At 43.2% G+C, this 20,066-nt stretch overlaps 1 protein-coding gene across 1 annotated transcript in view; it reads left to right on the top strand.

Annotated features, from left to right (window-relative positions):
- Positions 1–13,155: 13,155 nt before the first annotated feature.
- The window catches only part of atp2b1a (ATPase plasma membrane Ca2+ transporting 1a), an 81,156-nt gene continuing 74,245 nt past the window's right edge, over positions 13,156–20,066 (top strand). Inside the window, exons 1-2 of the mRNA XM_058076740.1 lie at positions 13,156–13,194; positions 13,377–13,450. The gene's annotated coding sequence lies outside the window, so the exon portion shown is untranslated. The remainder of the gene's footprint in view (positions 13,195–13,376; positions 13,451–20,066) is intronic.

Genomic DNA, 20,066 nt, shown 5'->3' with positions numbered 1-20,066 from the left:
GGTTTTTTTGTTTATCCTGTTCCAAATTATCAAACATTGAAACTGAAATTATGCAAGAAAACCGTAACATTGCACATGTAATTTTATTTTCGCACAAACTATTCTACACTTTTACTGTTTTTTTTGGGGGGGGGGGGGGGGGGGATTTTGCCCGTCAGCCACAATGTAAAAACTGCCTCACCAAGAAATTCTTAAGATATTAATTACCAAATGGTAGATATGTTATTTTGTGGTATATAAAATTTAAATAAAAACACCTCAACATACCTCATCTGGATTGCTGGTAAACATCACAGCGTGTGTTTTCCCAGCATTACAACTGGTGTATTTGCTAGCAAGGCAATATATAAAAGCATATTTGCTACAATGGTTTGAGTTTAAACATGAGAAGGCCAGTTATTTCTACAATGGCAGATCTATATGGATTAATTTGGTTTGATTTTATTCCAACTAATGTTCAATAACATTGACCTCATTTCACTACACAGCATACACTGACAAATCAAACGTTTGGCAGAGCATGTTTTAATAAAGATGTTAGACGTATCATTTGTTTTTCTGTTACAAAGTAATCCTGTCTATATAGGCCTTTATCAATCCCATGTAAAGAATATTCCAATTTTCACCCAAAAAGGGCAAAATGTCTTGGACATCCCAGTTCGGGGAGGGTAAGCAACCTTTAACATGCCACAGCGCCATCTGGTGGATTTCTTTCGCTTATACCTTAGACAAGTTCGACGTTTGAAAACAGGATATCTCATTGTCGAAATGCTCGTTTTACGTGCTTCTCGTTTCGATTCATGACCACTTGGCAAAATGGAAAATAAATTAGCGGTAGAGTTACACTAGCAGTCTCCTCTAAAACAACAGAAGTCAAATGTGTTGTGCTTTTACCTCCATCTTATCACTGGGACTGCTAGCATACATGCTAGCTTAAAACCACATCGATTTCAGTGGCATGGTTAGTAACTTTAAAAAAAACAGCAGCCCTAAACGACCAAGTATATGTTTGTGTATTTTCGGGGAGACATATATTGTGTTTAGGTTTTAAAACTCACACAAAACGCCGCACGCAGTCAGGAGAAGACCTTCGAACTGTGATTAGCTTCCATGGCTACAGCTACAGGCAGTGCAGAGATAGACAGAATAAAACTACGTCTCACTCTGCTCACGTTCCAGTTTTGTTCCTTCTCACCGTTTAGCCTTAAAATAATATATCAACCAGAGTGCGGCTCTTTGTTGGGATGCACGAGCTATGATCGTTCGGGTGTCAGGCACCACAAAGAAGTGGAAAAACACTTACTGCCCTCTAGCGGTCCAGCTGTCTATACCCTTTTATACCCTACAATGCAATCATAATAACCGTTTCTCAATAGTTATATTGATATGTGTGTTATATGTGTTATATGTGCCCCGCACATAGGCTAAATACATTTTTATTTTTAAAAACCATACACATTACTCGACAAGTTTCAAATGTAAATCCAATCACGATATCCATTTAAAATGCTCAAGATAAACAGACATGAAGTACTTTTATTTCCAAATGTTAAAAGATAAAAGAAATGATGATCCATAAAACAGATGGAAAAAAAACATTCATTGCCCTGACCGGAAAAGCTAGCCAACCAAGACTGTTTGTCAAGACTGCTGCAGTACTTTAAACTACCACATGATGGCAGTAGCGCCTCGTGTTGACAAGTGGAAGGTAATACCAGAGACGGTCGGTGTGATTCCAAAGCGGAAGTAAGGTAAAGTAGGCGTTGATTGGTGGTGGTTTCGAGGTGTTCTGGGGCATCTTTGATGACGTCTGTAAATCCCACTGTCTTTGTGACGGCCTGTGATGGGCGATTACTGCTTGTCGCTGCGGTCACCATGTGGATAGCATGTGGATAGCATGTGGTTAGTCTGTGGTCACTATGTGGTTAGCATGTGGTCAGCACGTGGTTAGCAGGTGGTTAACAGGTGGTCAGCACGTGGTTATTATGTGGCTAGCATGTAGTTAGCATGTAGTCGGCATGTTGTTAGCATGTGGTTAGCAGGTATTAGCAATGTGGTTAGCATGTGGTCACCATGTGGTTAGCAGGTGGTTTGCATGTGGTCATCATATGGTCACCATGTGGTTAGCATGTGGTCAGCACGTGGTTAGCATGTGGTCACCATATGATCACCATGTGGTTAGCATGTGGTTAGCATGTGGTCGGCATGTTATTAGCATGTGGTTAGCATGTGGTTGGCAGGTGGTCAGCATGTGGTTAGCATGTGGCTAGCTTGTGGTCAGCATGTTGTTAGCAGGTGGTCAGCACGTAGTTATTATGTGGCTAGCATGTGGTTAGCATGTGGTTATCAGGTGGTCAGCACGTGGTTATTATGTGGCTAGCATGTGGCTATCACACGGTTAGCATGTGATTAGCATGTGGTTAACAGATGGTCAGCACATGGTTATTATGTGGCCAGCATTTGGCTACCATGTGGTCAGCATGTGGCTAGCACATGGTTAGCATGTGGCTAGCATGCGGTGCAATGAGCGATGGCCAGCAATCACACCTGAAGCTCCCCTGCGTTTGTGTGCACTGGCAGAGTGCCGCCATTGGGAGGATTAATGAATGCGCCTGCAGAGCTGCCACACCATCCATCAATTTGTGATTGGTGCAGGCAAGACCCCCCCCCCCCCCCCCCCACCACCCCCACTAACCCCTACCCTGTAGAGTCCAGGTGTCACGGCTGTGTTTCTAACTATAGTCCATACCAAACATCCTATAGTTAAATTCTTCCATCCATGAAAACAAAGAGAAGTGATGTTCCATTGCGGGTCGTTCCTTTTATCTTCAATCCAAAATGACAGAACAACAAACGTCTTCCCACATGACTGTAAAAGGCGCTGAAAGTTTTGGTTGTGTGTTGATTTATTTTAGCGGCGGTGTGCTGGTGCTGGAAGAGTTACCATGGCAACCGCATGCGCCACAGGGTCAGCTCATTTAAATGAGAAGGGTGCGTTGTCAGGGTAAGGGGCGCAATTTGTTTTACGCTGACCTTCATGCCGAACGGCCATGTTAGCCCACCTGCGCTCGGGGGACCAGACGATTAGGTACACCTAATAACAGCCAGCGCTCCACTTGCTTCACACAGGTGACTGACCAAGACGCTCTGCGGAGAAAAAGCATAGGATGGAAATAGATGTGGCACAGACGTCCCTTTTAGTTGTGTGACAAATGAGCGGGGGCCGTCTCCCAAAGGGGCGGGGCCCCGTCTCCTTGTCCCACTTTTCTCTATTTCTGTTATTTAGCCTAAATAAGTTCACCAAAGAAGCTCAGTTTGTGTTTGTGTGTGTTGTGGATCCAATGTTGGGTCCCATTTGATGCATTGCAGCCGTCCTGTTCCGGCGTCCTTGCTGGTGTTTACTGTCAGTGTGTGTTTATGTGTGTGTGTGTGTGGACAGCCTGTGTCATTGTCGACGAGTAAACAGCAGATGCCCGCTACCTGAGCACCTCACCTCGCCAGAAGTGAGCAACCATCTTTTTTTTTTTTTCTGTGCCTTACGGGGACACAGGTGCGTGCGTTACGGCTCTCTTGTAAACCCGCTGACCTTTGGGCTCGACCTTGCGCGAGGCATCTAATGAGGCGGGACTGCCTTCTGAGACCACCAGATAAAAAAAAAGAAAAAGAAACGTCAACCGCCATCACTCTCCTTTGCACGTCACACCGCATTACGCTGTGCCCGCTAAAAATAGACCACAGGTCCAAAACCTTTCAAAAATATGACGAGGCCGAATGTGCACTGGTTGGACACTTCATTAGGTACAACGGAATACAATTCAGGATACATTGAAAAAAAAAATGCATGGGGGATTAGTGGTTTCCGCCAGGCCACACAGCTAGGAGACTTGGGTAAACATTCCCAAAGCTTCTTTGTTAGCTTCTTTGTTAACTCCAAATTGTCCATAGATATGAATGTGGGTGGGAATAGTTGTTTTGGAATGTGCTGCTGTGATTGGCTGGCCACCAGTCCGGGGTGGAGCTGGGATAGGCTCCAGCATAAGCGGTATAGAAAATGGATTATTATTATTATGTTTATTCTTGTAATATTATAGCTTTTACCCAACCTAATTTTCCAGAAATTGCAACTTTATTTTTTGTTTTGTTTGTTTCTTTATTACCTTTTTTCCTTTAATTGTATGTTTATAGCGTGCCGAGGGCCAAACCTGCTGTAAAACATTTTTCAGTATTCATTCATTTTCTACTGCTTATCCTCATGAGGGTCACAGGGGGTGCTGGAACCTATCCCAGCTGTCTTCGGGCAAGAGGCGGGGTCCACCCTGGACTGGTGGCCAGCCAATCACAGGGCACATATAGACAAACAACCATTCACACTCACATTCATACCTATGGACAATTTGGAGTCGCTAATTAACCTAGCATGTTTTTGGAATGTGGGAGGAAACCGGAGTACCCGGAGAAAACCCACGCATGCACGGGGAAAACATGCAAACTCCACACAGAGATGGCCGAGGGTGGAATTGAACTCGGGTCTCCTAGCTGTGAGGTCTGCATGCTAACCACTTGGCCACCGTGCGGCCCCCACATTGTATTGTATTGCCAATTAGTCTAGCATGTTTTTGGAATGGCTGCACGGCGGACGAGTGGTTAGCCTGCAGGCCTCACAGCTAGGAGACCCTAGTTCGATTCCACCCTCAGCCTTTGCATGTTCTCCCCGTGCATGCATGGGTTTTTTCCGGGTACTCCGGTTTCCTCCCACATTCCAAAAACATGCTAGGTTAATTAGCGACTCCAAATTGTCCATAGGTATGAATGTGAGTGTGAATGGTTGTTTGTCTATATGTGCCCTGTGATTGGCTGGCTGGCCACCAGTCCAGGGTGTACCCCGCCTCACGCCTGAAGACAGCTGGGATAGGCTCCAGCACCCCCACGGTAGAAAATTAATGAATTAATGAATATTTTGGAATATGGGAGGAAACCGGACTCCACACAGAGACGGCCGAGGGTAGAATCGAACTCGGGTCTTCTAGTTGTGAGGCCTGCGCTCTAACCTATTTTATACTATGACTCATTGAATATAGAGTCGTTAAAATAAGAGTTTACGAGCCAACTTTAACTTTCACACTCTTTTCATTGATAGCGGCTCCATTTAAGGTCCCAATTTACTCGGTGAAATATGACAAGCAGCAGCGGCAGATGGCTCGTTTCCATGGGATTCAAACCCTCTCGGCAATTCATTTCATTTTGTAATGAAAATGAACAAATTGTTTTTCTAACTCCTCTCCATTTGTGGCATTTTAATTAAAACACCCCCCAACCCCCACCCCAAAAAAAGCTTCAGGCCCATTCACTCAGACCTGTCAGTATAATATCTTAAAAAAAATGAATTGGCCAGACTTGTCTCCAGTGAGCGTCTTATATGATGAAGACGCCGCCTGTCAATACGGGGAGAGCTGTGAGTTTTGGCAGCGGCTAAATGAGACCGAAGGAGATCAATACAGCCGACAGGACAATGTGAGCCCGAGCCGTCCCACCGCTACACTCCCCCCACCCGCCAAAACCAAGCAACACCTGCCACCAGACAGGCGGCCTGTCAGCTATTTGTCACCCAGTGTACACACGGGACACAAAGTCAGACATTTGTCCTTCCGCCAGTGCATGGAAATGTTTGAAACGCATCCGTAACATCCGCCTAGGCGATATTTCAGCTTCATAATGCTCATGAAGGCTTAAACATAGAGAACAAAAGCAGTATTATTCATTATGATGGTTATCATTGGCCATGCAGTACCACTTTTTATCATAAGAGGGCGACAGTCAGTACAACTCAAGCTACTACTTCCTGTTTACTGTTTGGCACATATCACATCAATCACTGCTGGCCCCAATTTGGTCTAAAAATACAATTAAAAAAAACAGTAATTTACACAAATAAAGACTAAATGTTAGGGCAATGGAGTCCTAGTTTGAACAGAAAAAAATAGCATAACATTTAAAAATAAAGACTAAAATATGTTTTTTTTAAAGTCATAATAGTAGGAGAAATACACAAAACAGAGAATTTAGTAGCAATTATAGGAATATTAAATGAGGTAAAATTATGACACAACCATAAGAAGATGACTATATGAGAATAAATAAATTATGGATTAATTATGGGTCTTTTAATATGTTTTGATTGTCAACGGTTTATTTTGTGATTTTTAAAAAAGTCATAATAGGAGAAATAAACAAAACAGAGAGTTATGTAGCAATTTTTAAATAAATATATTATATATATAAATATATATATTATAATATATATATATATATATATATATATATAATTAAGTAGCAATTTTTAAATAAACATATACTATATTGTATATATAAATATATATAATATATATATATATAATTAAGTAGCAATTTTTAAATAAATATATACTATATTATATGTAAATATATATAATATAAGTATAATAATAAATATATATATAAATATTTAATGAGGTAAAATTAAGTCTCTTAATATGTTTTGATAGTTTCGTTTTAATATTTCGTATTAAGTCATAATAGTAGAAAAAATAAACAAAACAGAGATTTAAGTAGCAATTTTAGGAATATTAAATTAGAAAGTGACTATATGAAAATAAATAATGGATTAATTGTGGGTATTTTAATATGTTTTGTCAACCATTTATTTCGTGATTAAAAAAAACCTCGATAAAGAAAATATTTCGACCAAAAATCTGCAATGCACAAAAAAATCGATATACTGGATATATCCAGGCTTTCCTGCAGTACCGTATTCTGCCAGAGAGGGCCGCATTGAGCACAATTAGGTTACCATGCAGGTCAATTTTGATAGAATTCGCTTTCCTGTTCACTTTTCCAACATTTCACCCTGGATTTTTGGCATTCCTGACAAAAATTCTGCAAATTGTTTATAAGCAAAGCAATCATTGTCTAGATAATCCACACAAAAAGCCTCAGGGATCAAGGCTGTGCAATCAACAACACTTAACACCGTGTGTCCAGACCCTGGAAGAGGGGAGGAGACGGGAAAAAAAGGGAAAATTGATTTTCACTAAATTATCCGCAGTAAAGGATGACTCACTGTCTCACCGCCTTGACATGAAAAAAAAGTCTAAATGTCGGTAGAGCAGCACAAAAAAAAAAAAAAACAATCCTTGCTGCACACTTTGCAGGGAAAAGATGAAGATGGACCTTCAGCACCACGCTGCTTGAGTCCGTCTTACCTCTTAGGAGCACTTCACCCTGCGGAGTTTTGTTGGGAATTGGTTTTATTGAGCGTGCAAGGGGGGGAAGGGCGGCCGTGGGAGGCCGACTGAGGGAATGAGCTGTCTCGGGGAGGCAGGTTGAAGCGGCGTGGGCGGGCGATGACACAGATGGGAGAAGAGGGCATCCGCCGAGGGCCGGGAACACTGTGTGGCACGCCGAGGGAACGGTAACCATGGCGTTAATGGATCGGGGGTGAGGAAGTCACATGCAACCTCGCCGTCATTCCAGTCCAACACAAGTGATGTCACAACCGTGTGATGTCATAAAACACTCCAAATAACCAAAGTCCGGACAGATGTTTGAATTAGTATGGTCCCTTTTATTACACAATGATGAATATATATGGCTTTTCTATGGAAGAACGGCAGCGACAAGCACCTTCCAGCTCATGTATACCGCGCTCCACCCCCCCCTGCAGGATGAGTCTCTGGGTCTCCATGCCTCATCTGCCTTCTTGAACATTGGAGAACTCTGAATCTAAGAAGAAGAAGAAGGTTAGCACGCAGACCTCACAGCTCGGAGACCCGAGTTCAATTCCACCCTCAGCCATATCTGTGTGGAGTTTGCATGTTCTCCCCGTGCATGCGTGGGTTTTCTCCAGGTACTCCAGTTTCCTCCCACATTCCAAAAACATGCTAGGTTAATTAGCCACTCCAAATTGTCCATAGGTATGAATGTGAGTGTGAATGGTTGTTTGTCTATATGTGCCCTGTGATTAGCTGGCCACCAGCCAATCTGTGTGGAGTTTAAATAAAATAAAATAAAATAAAATAAAATAAATAATTAAATAAAAAAATTAAACATTAAATTAAATTAAATTAAATTAAATTAAATTAAATTAAATTAAATTAAATTAAATTAAATTAAATTAAATTAAATTAGGGCGGCACGGTGGACGAGTGGTTTGCATGCAGACCTCACAGCTAGGAGACCAGGGTTCAATTCCACCCTCGGCCATCTCTGTGTGGAGTTTGCATGTTCTCCCCGTGCATGCGTGGGTTTTCTCCGGGTACTCCGGTTTCCTCCCACATTCCAAAAACATGCTAGGTTAATTAGCCACTCCAAATTGTCCATAGGTATGAATGTGAGTGTGAATGGTTGTTTGTCTATATGTGCCCTGTGATTGGCTGGCCACCAGTCCAGGGTGTACCCCGCCTCTCGCCCAAAGACAGCTGGGATAGGCTCCAGCATGAGGAAAAGCAATAGAAAATGAATGAATGAACAATCTCAGTAAACATGGTTGAACATACTGATATTTGACTCCAACCCAATACAATAGATTCCGCTAATGTGACTCTCAAGCCCCCGCCCCCCCCACCCTTTGCCGGAATACGTGGCGTCTTTGCTCAGCACTGCGGCGTTCTCTCACATCTCCCTGGTCCGTTTCCCCTGACAACCGTATCCACTATTCATGATTATGCAAATGATATGGCTCCCGCTTTGCCAAAAGAGACACTCATAAACATGACACTCCTTAAATCGGCCCCGTGTTTGCCTCTCCCAAGTGGCCGTGATTGCTGTTCGATGCCGAGGCTGGAGCGTAATTGAATGACACGGCTCATTAATTTCCCCATATTTGCACAAAAAGTGAACACAAGTGTACGCAAACACGTGTGGGTGATGGTTCAGTTCTTCGCCTTAAATTCCCAGCCTCCTACTCCGACTGAGAAAAGTAGACTTGACTCGAACTTGGAGGCGGGAACAAACCAATTTTGTTGCTTTTTTGTTGCTTATGTTCACTGTCCATGTTCAGCGTCCTTCCTAAAATGGGGCGTTCAGGTGCTTGGTAGCGTCGGTTAAAGCTAAACGTCAGCCACAAGCGGACCCCATCCCGACCCGCTATCAGGAACCCTATTGCTACAGCACTGCTAAATCCAAGTCCAGTTTGGGAAAACCTTACAGTCATTTCTCTGGGACTCCAGCAAACCACAGTGAGAGCCATTATCCACACATGGAACAGTGGCGAACCGTCCCAAGAGTGTCCGGCCAACCACAATTACCCCAATAAGTCAGAAACGACTATGCCACTGTTCTATGTTTTGTGGATAATGGCTCTCACTGTGGTTTGCTGGAGTCCCAAAGCCTTAGTCAGTTTGTTACACATTATTCTTGAATGAATTAGCAAAAGAGTGAGTTTGAGAGTGAGCTAAACGTCAGTCACTAGCGGACCCCATCCCGACCCGCCATCAGGAACCCTATTGCTACAGCACTGCTAAATCCAAGTCCAGTCTGGAAAACCTTACAGTCATTTCTCCGGGACTCCAGCAAACCACAGTGAGAGCCATTATCCACACATGGAACAGTGGTGAACCGTCCCACAATTACCCCAAGAGGTCACAAAAGACCATGCCACTGTTCTATGTTTTGTGGCTAATGGCTCTCACTGTGGTTTGCTGGAGTCCCAAAGCCTTGGTCAGTTTGTTATACATTATTCTTGAATGAATTAGCAAAAGAGTGAGTTTGAGAGTGAGCTAAACGTCAGTCACTAGCGGACCCCATCCCGACCCGGCATCAGGAACCCTATTGCTATGTTTTGTGGATAATGGCTCTCACTGTGGTTTGCTGGAGTCCCAAAGCCTTATAACCATTCAGCATATGAGTCAGTTTGTTACACATTATTCTTGAATGAATTAGCAAAAGAGTGAGTTTGAGAGTGAGCTAAACGTCAGTCACATGGCTCTCACTGTGGTTTGCTAGAGTCCCAAAGCCTTAGTCAGTTTGTTACACATTATTCTTGAATGAATTAGCAAAACATTATGGCCGTCATGTCGGGTATAGAAGCATCCAATGTACACATTGTGATGCAGCATTATGTTTTCCATAAGTTGTGCATAAATTGCACACGCGTGTGAGTCGACGGTGTGTTTGCATGGCGTTGCCGGGCAACACTTTCTCTCTACGGGTGTGTGTTTGTGTGTGTGTGTGTTTAGTATAAATGACGATGCAAGGCTGCGTAGTAACCCCCGCATGGCAAAATCATTTTGTTGACTGCGTGGAAAATCACTCCGCCTCAGAGCCCCCGCCCCTCCTTAGCAGACCACAAACACACACCTAGTATAAAGATAGCTGGTGCGGGTTTCTAATTGGACGAGAAATAATTGCATCAGAGAGATGGCGGGGCAGCAGGCAGCAGCAGCGAGGAAAGAGTTGCTTAATTCTGTCTGAGCTGCAAGCCGCAGCCTCCAGTCCCAACATGGGGGCCTGTCTCTTCTAGTTTGAGAGTGTGCGGTGAAATGCCCTGCAGAGGAGCTGCACGCCACTCTGTGTGTGTGTGTGTGTGTGTGCGCTGTGCACTCACACGCTTGTGTCAGGGCGAGGGATGTAAATCGGACGATTCCATTCGAATGTAGACGCACAGGTTTACGATTACCATTCTACGGTTAATGTTTGTTGATGTCGATATTCATCTTAAAGGCCACCTATGATGCTTTTCCACTTTTCTGACCTATCAATGTAGTTACAATGGTAATGGTAATGGTTTAATTTCATTTGAACATGCATCAGATTACAATTGAATGCATCACATAATCAGTTCACAGTTCCACACGTCCAAAAGGAGTAGGAAGAAGCAAAGCTTATTAAATCCTACCCCTCCATCTGGTACTTTTACAATCAGTAACTGTTACATTTGTTCACTTCCTGCTTTCCTAATATAGTTTAATTTTTTTTTTTTCATTTTATTAATTTTTATTTTATTAATTTTTATTTTTTATTTTATTTTATTTTATATTTTTGTCATATTTAGTATGTTGTCTGTAGGCGGCCTACCCCTCCATCTGGTACTTTTACAATCAGTAACTGTTACATTTGTTCACTTCCTGCTTTCTTAATATATTTTTTATATTTTTTTATGTATTTAATTTTTTTGTATTTATATCGTATTTGTATCGAAGTAATGGTAATGGTTTAATTTCATTTGAACATGCATCAGATTACAATTGAATGCATCACACAATCAGTTCACATGTTCACAGTTCCACATGTCCAATAGGTGTAGGAAGAAGCAAAGCTTATTAAATCCTAAATTTTATTTTATTTTATTTTATTTTATTTTTGTCACATACCGAAATACGATGTGATATGACCATGCAATGACATAATGGTTACCATAGTAACTGTCAATATAGTGATATATAGTGATTAAACATGTAATTAAAAAAATAATTTAAATAAAATAAAACTTTTATTTTAAAAATGGATGGAGATATGATTATTTTCACTATTTATTGAAAAAATAATATATGGTTAGAAACCCCACAGTTTTGCATACAGTATGTTGTTTGTTGCGAGCGGCGACATGTCCCACATTGTTCGACTAAGTACTATATGTACTACGTACTATGTACTATATACTATGTACTATGTGGGAATGCATAAAGGTAAAATGTGATGACGCTATTGAGTGCTAATCTGAATATTTATTGGATTTGTGCACAGCCTCAAGTTAATTCATGCTAGCAAAAAGGCATATTTAATATTTGACGATATCGATGTACTCATCGCTACTATCGACATTCCCCTTTCGTTTTCCGTCACTTCTACGATGAATGTGCGACGATCCTTTCGCCAGATGCTAGCCTCAGTACATGTCTCTACAATGGATGAACCGAAGGATTTACGGTTGATGCTAATCGATCCCGTGCTATCGGATAACCGTATCGCTCCCCGGTCGCATCGTTTATCGTTCACTAGTCAAGGCGGGGGATCTTAACAAGTGTCGTGATTTGGACGTGAGCTGGAGGAGTGATGGACTGATTAGATTCAGCATCCCGTAGCCTACGCACTGCATGGTTATTTTTAGACTACCTTTTTTTTTTTTGCCTCTCACACCAAATCCCCACCATGCAGGAAAGGCGATGCAGGGATTCATTGTCAGCTCTTCTTCTTCTTCTTCTTCTTCTTTGCTCATTACATAACAGAGCTCTTCCTGCCTTGCGAGGGATGTGAAAAGACCAAAAAATCCATCCCTCATCCTCATATTTGTGTCAGTAGTATGTGTTGTCCTCCTCCCATCGATCCCACGCACGTATTGACCGTACCGTATTTGCAAACTTACACAAATATTGCATCCGGGCCTGACACTAAATGAGGCAATTTCTATTTTAGTCACACTGTCACGTAACAGGATATAGATTGATAGGAATGTCTATCTGAGTAATGAATATTTTGTTCGTGTTGGCGATGTCTGCTTCGTCCAGACCAAAAAGTCTGCTCAACTGATTGAAAAGTGTGATAGACCGCTGTTGACCTCAACTTGTTTTTTTAATGTGTCACTTTGACCTCCACAGCGGCAGCCTTATCATTCACTTTGTCACATATTAACCTCTTCAAAGCTTCAAAGATGGCATCGCTTGAAATATACTTGGATCCACAGGAGGGCGACAGTGAGGCAGTTTATACTGCATATTCATAAAGAAATTAAGCAATTTTGTTATTGTGTATATTCACCATTTGGTCATTGTTTGCTATTACCGTTGGCACTATTCTACTTTGATCCACAGGAGGGCGACAGTGAGTTCTCTACCACAGGAATACTTTTTGTTGTCCATAAAATACATCATCTCGAGGCTGTAGCCAAGAAGTTAATTTTGTCAGGTACGTCTACTATTTGGTCATTGTTTGCTACTACTGTTGGCAATATTCTACTTTTATCCACAGGGGGCGACAGTGAGTCTTTCTCTACCACAGGAATACTTTTTGTTGTCCATAAAATACATCATCTCCAGGCTGTAGCCAAGAAGCTAATTTTGTCACGTACATCTACCATTTGGTCTTTGTTTGCTACTACTGTTGGCACTATTCTACTTTTATCCACAGGGGGCGACAGTGAGGCTTTCTCTACCACAGGAATACTTTTTGTTGTCCATAAAATACATAATCTCCAGCCTGTAGCCAAGAAGCTAATTTTGTCAGGTACGTCTACTATTTGGTCTTTGTTTGCTACTACTGTTCGCTTTATTGTACTTTGATCCACAGGAGGGCGACAAGTGAGGCTTTTTCTACCACAGGAATACTTTTTGTTGTTCATAAAATACACCATCTCGTCCGAGGCTGTAGCCAAGAAGCTAATTTTTGGTCAATGCTTTGATCCACAGGAATGGCTCTAGTTATCCATCTAGAAGAACAACAATGGGCCAATCGCTAGCTTGGAGAGAAGTGCTTCAACCGGGTGAGTGATGCAACTCAATCCTCATGCTAACCTGGTTTGCTAACCTAGTTTCTTAGTCGCTATATCGATGTTTCCGGCCATACACCGCCCTCTATCGGCTTGGAGGATCCAATTAAAACCTCACGCACATTGCTAACCTCCAAATTCCATGAATTGTGCCACATCCTGTCAAGGGCTGATGTCTAGAAGCTAATTTTATCGTGTATATCTGCCCCGCCATCAGCACACACACATATACTGTCACATACACGCATACCAGCATCCTTAGGGAGTCAGTTTGCTAAGTTTGGGTCCCGCTAAGTCTTGCCGAGAAACCCAATACCGCCCTCATTGTCCCCGGGAAGCTAACACCTCACATGTGACATTTGAAGCAAGATGGTGCCATAAGAGGGAGGGGCCAAGCTGATTTGTAGCTGTAGCTGTTTGTTGCTTCTGCCGCGCTAATTGAAAGACCGCCGCCTTTGAGTCGTCGAGCGCCAAAGTAAACGTACAGCGAGGTGTGATGGCTTTGACACTGGAACGAGTACCAAGGCGAGAACTTTGGCTGCAATTGTCTCGGGGCAGGTTAACTTGAAGCAGGGTGACATTGGTCCAAAATAACCAATAGTCGCTAGGCTGTGTGTTGGGGGTGTGGCCAGGGGGTGGGGCCAGGTGATGCCGCATGCTGCTCTTGTCCACTAAAAAGCTCACATGTCACATCCACATGTGTCGCAAGGCAGAATACTTAAGGTCGCCTCAAGGTCTTGTGAGTCTTCAACGCCGGTGTAATATTTATCGTGTACGTGGAAATCCCTCGCCACTTCGCACCTCGCTTTTCGCAGATTCACTCGGCTCTATCGAGATTTGTCAACATTATATTAATTAATAAATCATTGCTGTTTTGTGGTTTAAAATGACCTGTTAATAATCCAAAAATAGTCTTGCTTCAAGAAATTGTATGTTAAATACAGTAAAATACAAATATGATGCATTCAAAGACGCTGTGATGATATGTTATATTCTGCGCTGGTCACTAGGTGTCAGTGATGTTACATAAATAAGAATATAGTCATGGCAGGAAGTACTGTACAGAAATCAGAAGTGAAAAAAAGACACAACAAGAAACCCCTCAATCCTAACCTAATATAATTATAATTATATTATATAATAATAATAAAATATAATAATAATATAATATAATAAAAATAATAACTCTTTTTTATGCATTATATGTATTATTTTCTCTTATTATGTCTACTACACTAGTTAATGGCTGTGTAAAGGTGACTATAGGGGTGGTGTTTTATGTTTAGAGGGCTCTAATGATGTTAAAAATCTTATCTAGATGGCCATTTTTCTATGGTTTTCTATGCTCGAACTCCAAAAATATTCAATTTAAGGAATGCTACTTATATTTGTCGGGCAGGCCTTAATTCACAAAAATGATATTTAACAAAATATATATTTAATTTCTATTATACAGTAGTAATGTTGTAATATTCCTTAATATTTTGTGGATTTTTTTGAGGATTACAGTATAGTTTTTTAAATATTATTTTTAATAATATTATATTTGTTTTTGTACTTTTAATTCAAGTGTGATATCATACTCACAATTCTCAACATACATTGCATTTTTTCCAGAAATGTCTTTCTTCATGCTTCTGAATTGCTCGCATGGCTTCATGGATAGGTGTGTTATAGCGCCCCCTGTTGCTTCGGCATTGCACCTCACAGCCTGTGAGAATGTTCTGCCCTAAGAAGGAAGCCGTTGCAGTGTTTTAATGAAGTATTGTGTTCTTATTTTGAGAGCATAAAGTGGCCAAGTGTGTTTTCTGGTAATCCATCAGATGACGACAGCGTCGCCGAAAGCTGATTTAAAAGCAGAGGCGGAAATGAAAACACACTGTGCCCCGGCGAGCCATCCTCCCAGGCTTTTAGTCGTCTAATTAATTGCTTGGCTGATGACAGAAAACAATTCCAGCATATAATCACCAATCAATTAGTGTTTACTACAAAGTCGGAAGGCGGTCGCTTCTTAAATTACACTTTGCAACATTCAGGGCGTGTGTGGCTGTCGATTAGTTGCCTCGCCGCCCCGGTCCTGAGGCTGTTGCTATGGAAACTGTCCACATATTCCCCACAACCATTTCCGGCAATTACTTGTATTACAATAATACTGACATTTTTTTTTTTTTGCTTTGGTCACCCAACTTTGGTGCAGCGTCGGCGATTATGGAATCAAGATGGCACCTCTTCATTCATTTCGTTCATCTCAGAGGTGGCAAAACAGAAGCACTTACACTTCCAAAACGTCCTTGAGAAAGGTCAGAGGGATCATCGGCCGGGCAAAGTGCTCCTTATTCCCGAGCAAAGACGCAGGAGTATGCTGCATTAGTGCCGAGCCTTCACAAAGGCCTTTTGAAAAGACGCCGCATAATCGAGTGACGGCAGCGGCGTATAAAAAAAGGAAGAAAAAAAAAAGCTCACTTTGTTATTTGCCAAGGTAGCTGCGTCTTTTCATCAGACGAGAGATGCGGCCTCCCCTCCAGAGAGCCAGGAATAATGCGCTGCTCTGTCTTTATTAGGAAGATGGCTTCCATTCACTGGCTGAATGCCTGCCCTGATTGCCGCCTGAATAAGTGCAACAGGCTTGATTTACTGGCCCACATTTGGCCTTACAAAAAAAACGGGCCCCGCGTGTGGCGCAACGTGCTCGAACGACGTGTGGCCTCCCCCTTTGGGAGACTTTGAAAACATCACTTCAGTTTTAATAGTGGCAGTCCAACTGGCTGGAATGGATGCTAATTGCTGGGACTGATGGCACAGGACGCTCATCCACTTCCACGAGGAAGATGGAGACCTTCCCAGCTGAGAGGAGGAGCACAGACGCTCACATTGGAGTGTGGGAGGGGGTACCCACAGAAAACCCATGGAATGGATGGGCGGATGGACGGTTGGATGGATGGACGGACGGACGGGCGGATGGTTAGACGGATGGTTGGATGGATGTTGGATGGATGGATGGACGGATGGGTGGATGGATGGATGATTGGATGGATGGATGGATGGACGGTTGAATGGGTGGATGGATGATTGGATGGATGGATGGTTGGATGGACGGACGGATGGTTGGATGGACACATGGATGGATGTTTGATGGACTGATGGATAGATGGACAGACGGATGGACGGATGGATGGACAGATGGATGGTGGACAGATGGCTGGATGGACGGCTGGATGGATGTTTGATGGACAGATGGATGGATGGACAGACGGATGGTTGGATGGACGGATGGATGGACAGATGGATGGTGGACAGATGGATGGATGGATGGCTGGATGGACAGATGGATGGATGGTTGGACAGATGGTTGGCTGGACAGATGGTTGACTGGACGGTTGGATGGATGGTTGGACGGTTGGATGGACGGTTGGACAGATGGTTGGATGGACAGATGGTTGGATGGACGGATGGATGGATGGACGAATGGTTGGATGGATGGATGGATGGTTGGATGGATGGATGGATGGATTACAGTGCATTTACCATGCTAGCAGAGATAAGCAACAGGCAGGCCCATAGAAAATGTCTATTATTAAGAATCTACCTTGCTCAATACTTTTACTCCACATATTGTGTAGTAGTACACGTTTCAAATGGAGTTTCCCCCCTGAGGACTTATTTCTCCTCCCCCATGTACAGGCAGGTGGCGTCCATTTATTTCCTCGTGAACACAAATGCACCCCCGCGAGGTCACCCACTGGTGAATCCCCCAGCAGCCTGTGAAGTGACATCATGCTAGGAAAGGCCCCGCCGTTTATTGATTGCTGCCATCTATTCCCCTTTCTCGCTCGCAAGCGTCATGGCGACATGTAAAGACGCACGCGGCGTGCAGATTAGCAGGCCTGAAATAGATCAACCTTCTTTTGTTTTCCATTTCTCTCTGGTTGTCTGCTCGATTTCGTTCGACCTACGATCTGAAATGAATTGTGCAGTAGTATGTGTTAGTTCGTATGAAAAGGCCGTCACCATCGTATGTCTCCTTTGGATTCAATGTACTCGTCTGTGAAGGCAACACCACAAACCATTAAATCTGGATTGGCCTTTGATTTGGATCCTTGACTGTCAGCAACCGTGTGGATGGCGTGCGGCTCGGTAGCGTTCCTTGACAATAGCAGCTGTCAGAGACAACGCCGTCCCGTCCTCTTCGTCTTCACGCCTTGCCTTTCGGAAGCTGCTGCCTTTCTTTTGCCTTCTCTTCTCTTTAAGGCTGGTGCTGAGGTGGAGTGGTAAAAATAGAGGGGCGCTGGCAAGACATATTTTGTTTTCTTTCTCCCCTTTTTCTCCTGGGAAAAAAAACTGCAGTATTTTGCCCTTCCTACCTGGCATACTCGACTTTTAATTGTTTCCCATATTTCATAAAAGCACAACAGTAAAAACACAGCCTGAGTCCCCTGGCTGCAAAAAGACCAGAATGATGGATGGATGGTTGGACAGTTGGATGGATGGATGGATGGATGGTTGGACGGATGGTTGGATGGACAAATGGATGGATGGTTGGATGTATGGTTGGATGTATGGTTGGCTGGATGGATGGACGATTGGATGGATGATGGATGGACGGATGGACAAATGGTTGAATGGACAAATGGATGGATGGTTGGATAGACGGTTGGTTGGATGGATGGTTGGATGGACACATAGATGGATGGATGGATGGTTGGATGGACACATAGATGGATGTTTGATGGACGGATGAATGTTTGATAGTCGGACAGACAGACGGATGGATGGTTGGATGGATGGATGGATGGACAGATGGTTGGATGGATGGACGGATGGCTGGATGGGTGGATGGTTGGAGGGATGGATGGATGGTTGGATGGATGGATGGACGGATGGCTGGACGGGTGGATGGTTGGAGGGATGGATGGATGGTTGGATGGATGTTTGGACAGATGGATGGACAGACGGTTCGATGGATGGATGGATGGATGGACGGTTGGATGGTTAGATGGACGGCTGGACGGATGGATGGATGGATTACAGTGCATTTACCATGCTAGCAGAGATAATCAACAGGCAGGCCCATAGAAAATGTCTATTATGAAGAAAGAAAGAAATGGCGTGGTGGGCATGGAGATGAAAGTGACAAAGTGTTTTCACTTGATTTTGTCATGTGGATTGTTGTGGATGACAAAGGTCCAGTGCCTTGTGATGAAACCTGCTGTCAGCGGGAGTGTGTGGGTGCTGTCGGCTTTAAGCGCATCATCTGTCAACACACACACACACACACACAAAGCTATCCTGTACTCAGTTTGGCATCCAAGGCCAGAAGAGAGGGAAATGTAGTGCATTCCTAGCTACTTTGTAGTTCTGTGGTTATCATTTTACCATGTGTTTACTGAGATTATTTTTAAAGGGGAACTATGATACTTTTTCTGCTTTTCTGACCTCCAAATGTAGTTAGAATGTTGTATTCCCGTGTTAAACCATGCCAAAGTTTCAGATAATGAGGTCTCACTGACTCACTGTGACGTGGAATAAATTATTTGGAAATCCAGCTGGAATAGGTGCAGATTCCGGAAGCTCTAGAAAGCTTCCTGTGCGGGTTATCGTGTGTAGCTGCTCTATAGGAGTCCACAACTCAACACAAAGGTCCGAAAATGAAGCTAATAGGTCCCCTTTAAATAGCCACGGTAGCATAGCATTAAAAATAGCATTAAAACTCAGTAAAGTAAAGTAAAACTACTTCATCACTTTGACACAAAATCGTATTAAATCTCAATCAAACGTACTGCAGCAAAAACAGCGGGACATAAACGATGTTGTTATGACTCGCCATGCTCGCCCAAAGGAATATTTCTGCACTCTGATGATATCTTCAAGCTAATTTATCACCTGTCTTCGTGTAACGACGCCGCGCTAGTCCTCGCTAAAATCATTTAACTTCATCCGTCCATCATGAATCTTGCTTTGATGCACAGGACGGCCGGCATGCTGATGTGCTTAAAGAAAAGAAATCTAAAAATAGGACCAGGATCCCTCCTCGGCTAAACCGGAAGCGGCTATATTTAACTCCTCCAAGTCAGGTTACTATGACGGATGAGGGGCGTGTGCGTCCCGTATATTGCATTAGCTGGGCACTGTTATAGACTCCTCTCTGGCCTCAAATGAGGTTTTGGAGATGAGATGGATAGCAAGGCTCATCTGGATGAGTGTAATCAAACAACCAAGTGGCTGGGAGTCTTGCAGCGTGATGCTGGACCACGTAGAAGAAAAGCTTCATGTTAGATCAGATGATTCCGTCACTGCAAAAAGATTGGTGGCTTTCATATTTGTGTACACTCACGTTGGATGACTGACATCTTAGTGCAGCTGACGTGGCGAGGGATGCTGCACCACGGGATTGTTCACTTGGCCTCGTCCTCCTCGTGCTCCTCGTGCTCCTCATCCCGCTTGTGTTTAGGAGACAAAGTAATTGAGAGAAATCAGATTACGTTAGATCAACACAAAGGATTATATTGCTGGGTCAGATCTCGGTAATCCGTACCAGATTACATTTTTTAAAAGGAGCCTCCGCCATGATGGACGGGCCCGGGATTGAGCGGCCGAGGGTGGCGTCTGAAGA

Source organism: Doryrhamphus excisus, chromosome 7 (assembly GCF_030265055.1).
Source record: "Doryrhamphus excisus isolate RoL2022-K1 chromosome 7, RoL_Dexc_1.0, whole genome shotgun sequence".
NCBI classification, from domain to species: Eukaryota; Metazoa; Chordata; class Actinopteri; order Syngnathiformes; family Syngnathidae; genus Doryrhamphus; species Doryrhamphus excisus.
This window is presented reverse-complemented; position numbering and strand designations above follow the sequence as displayed.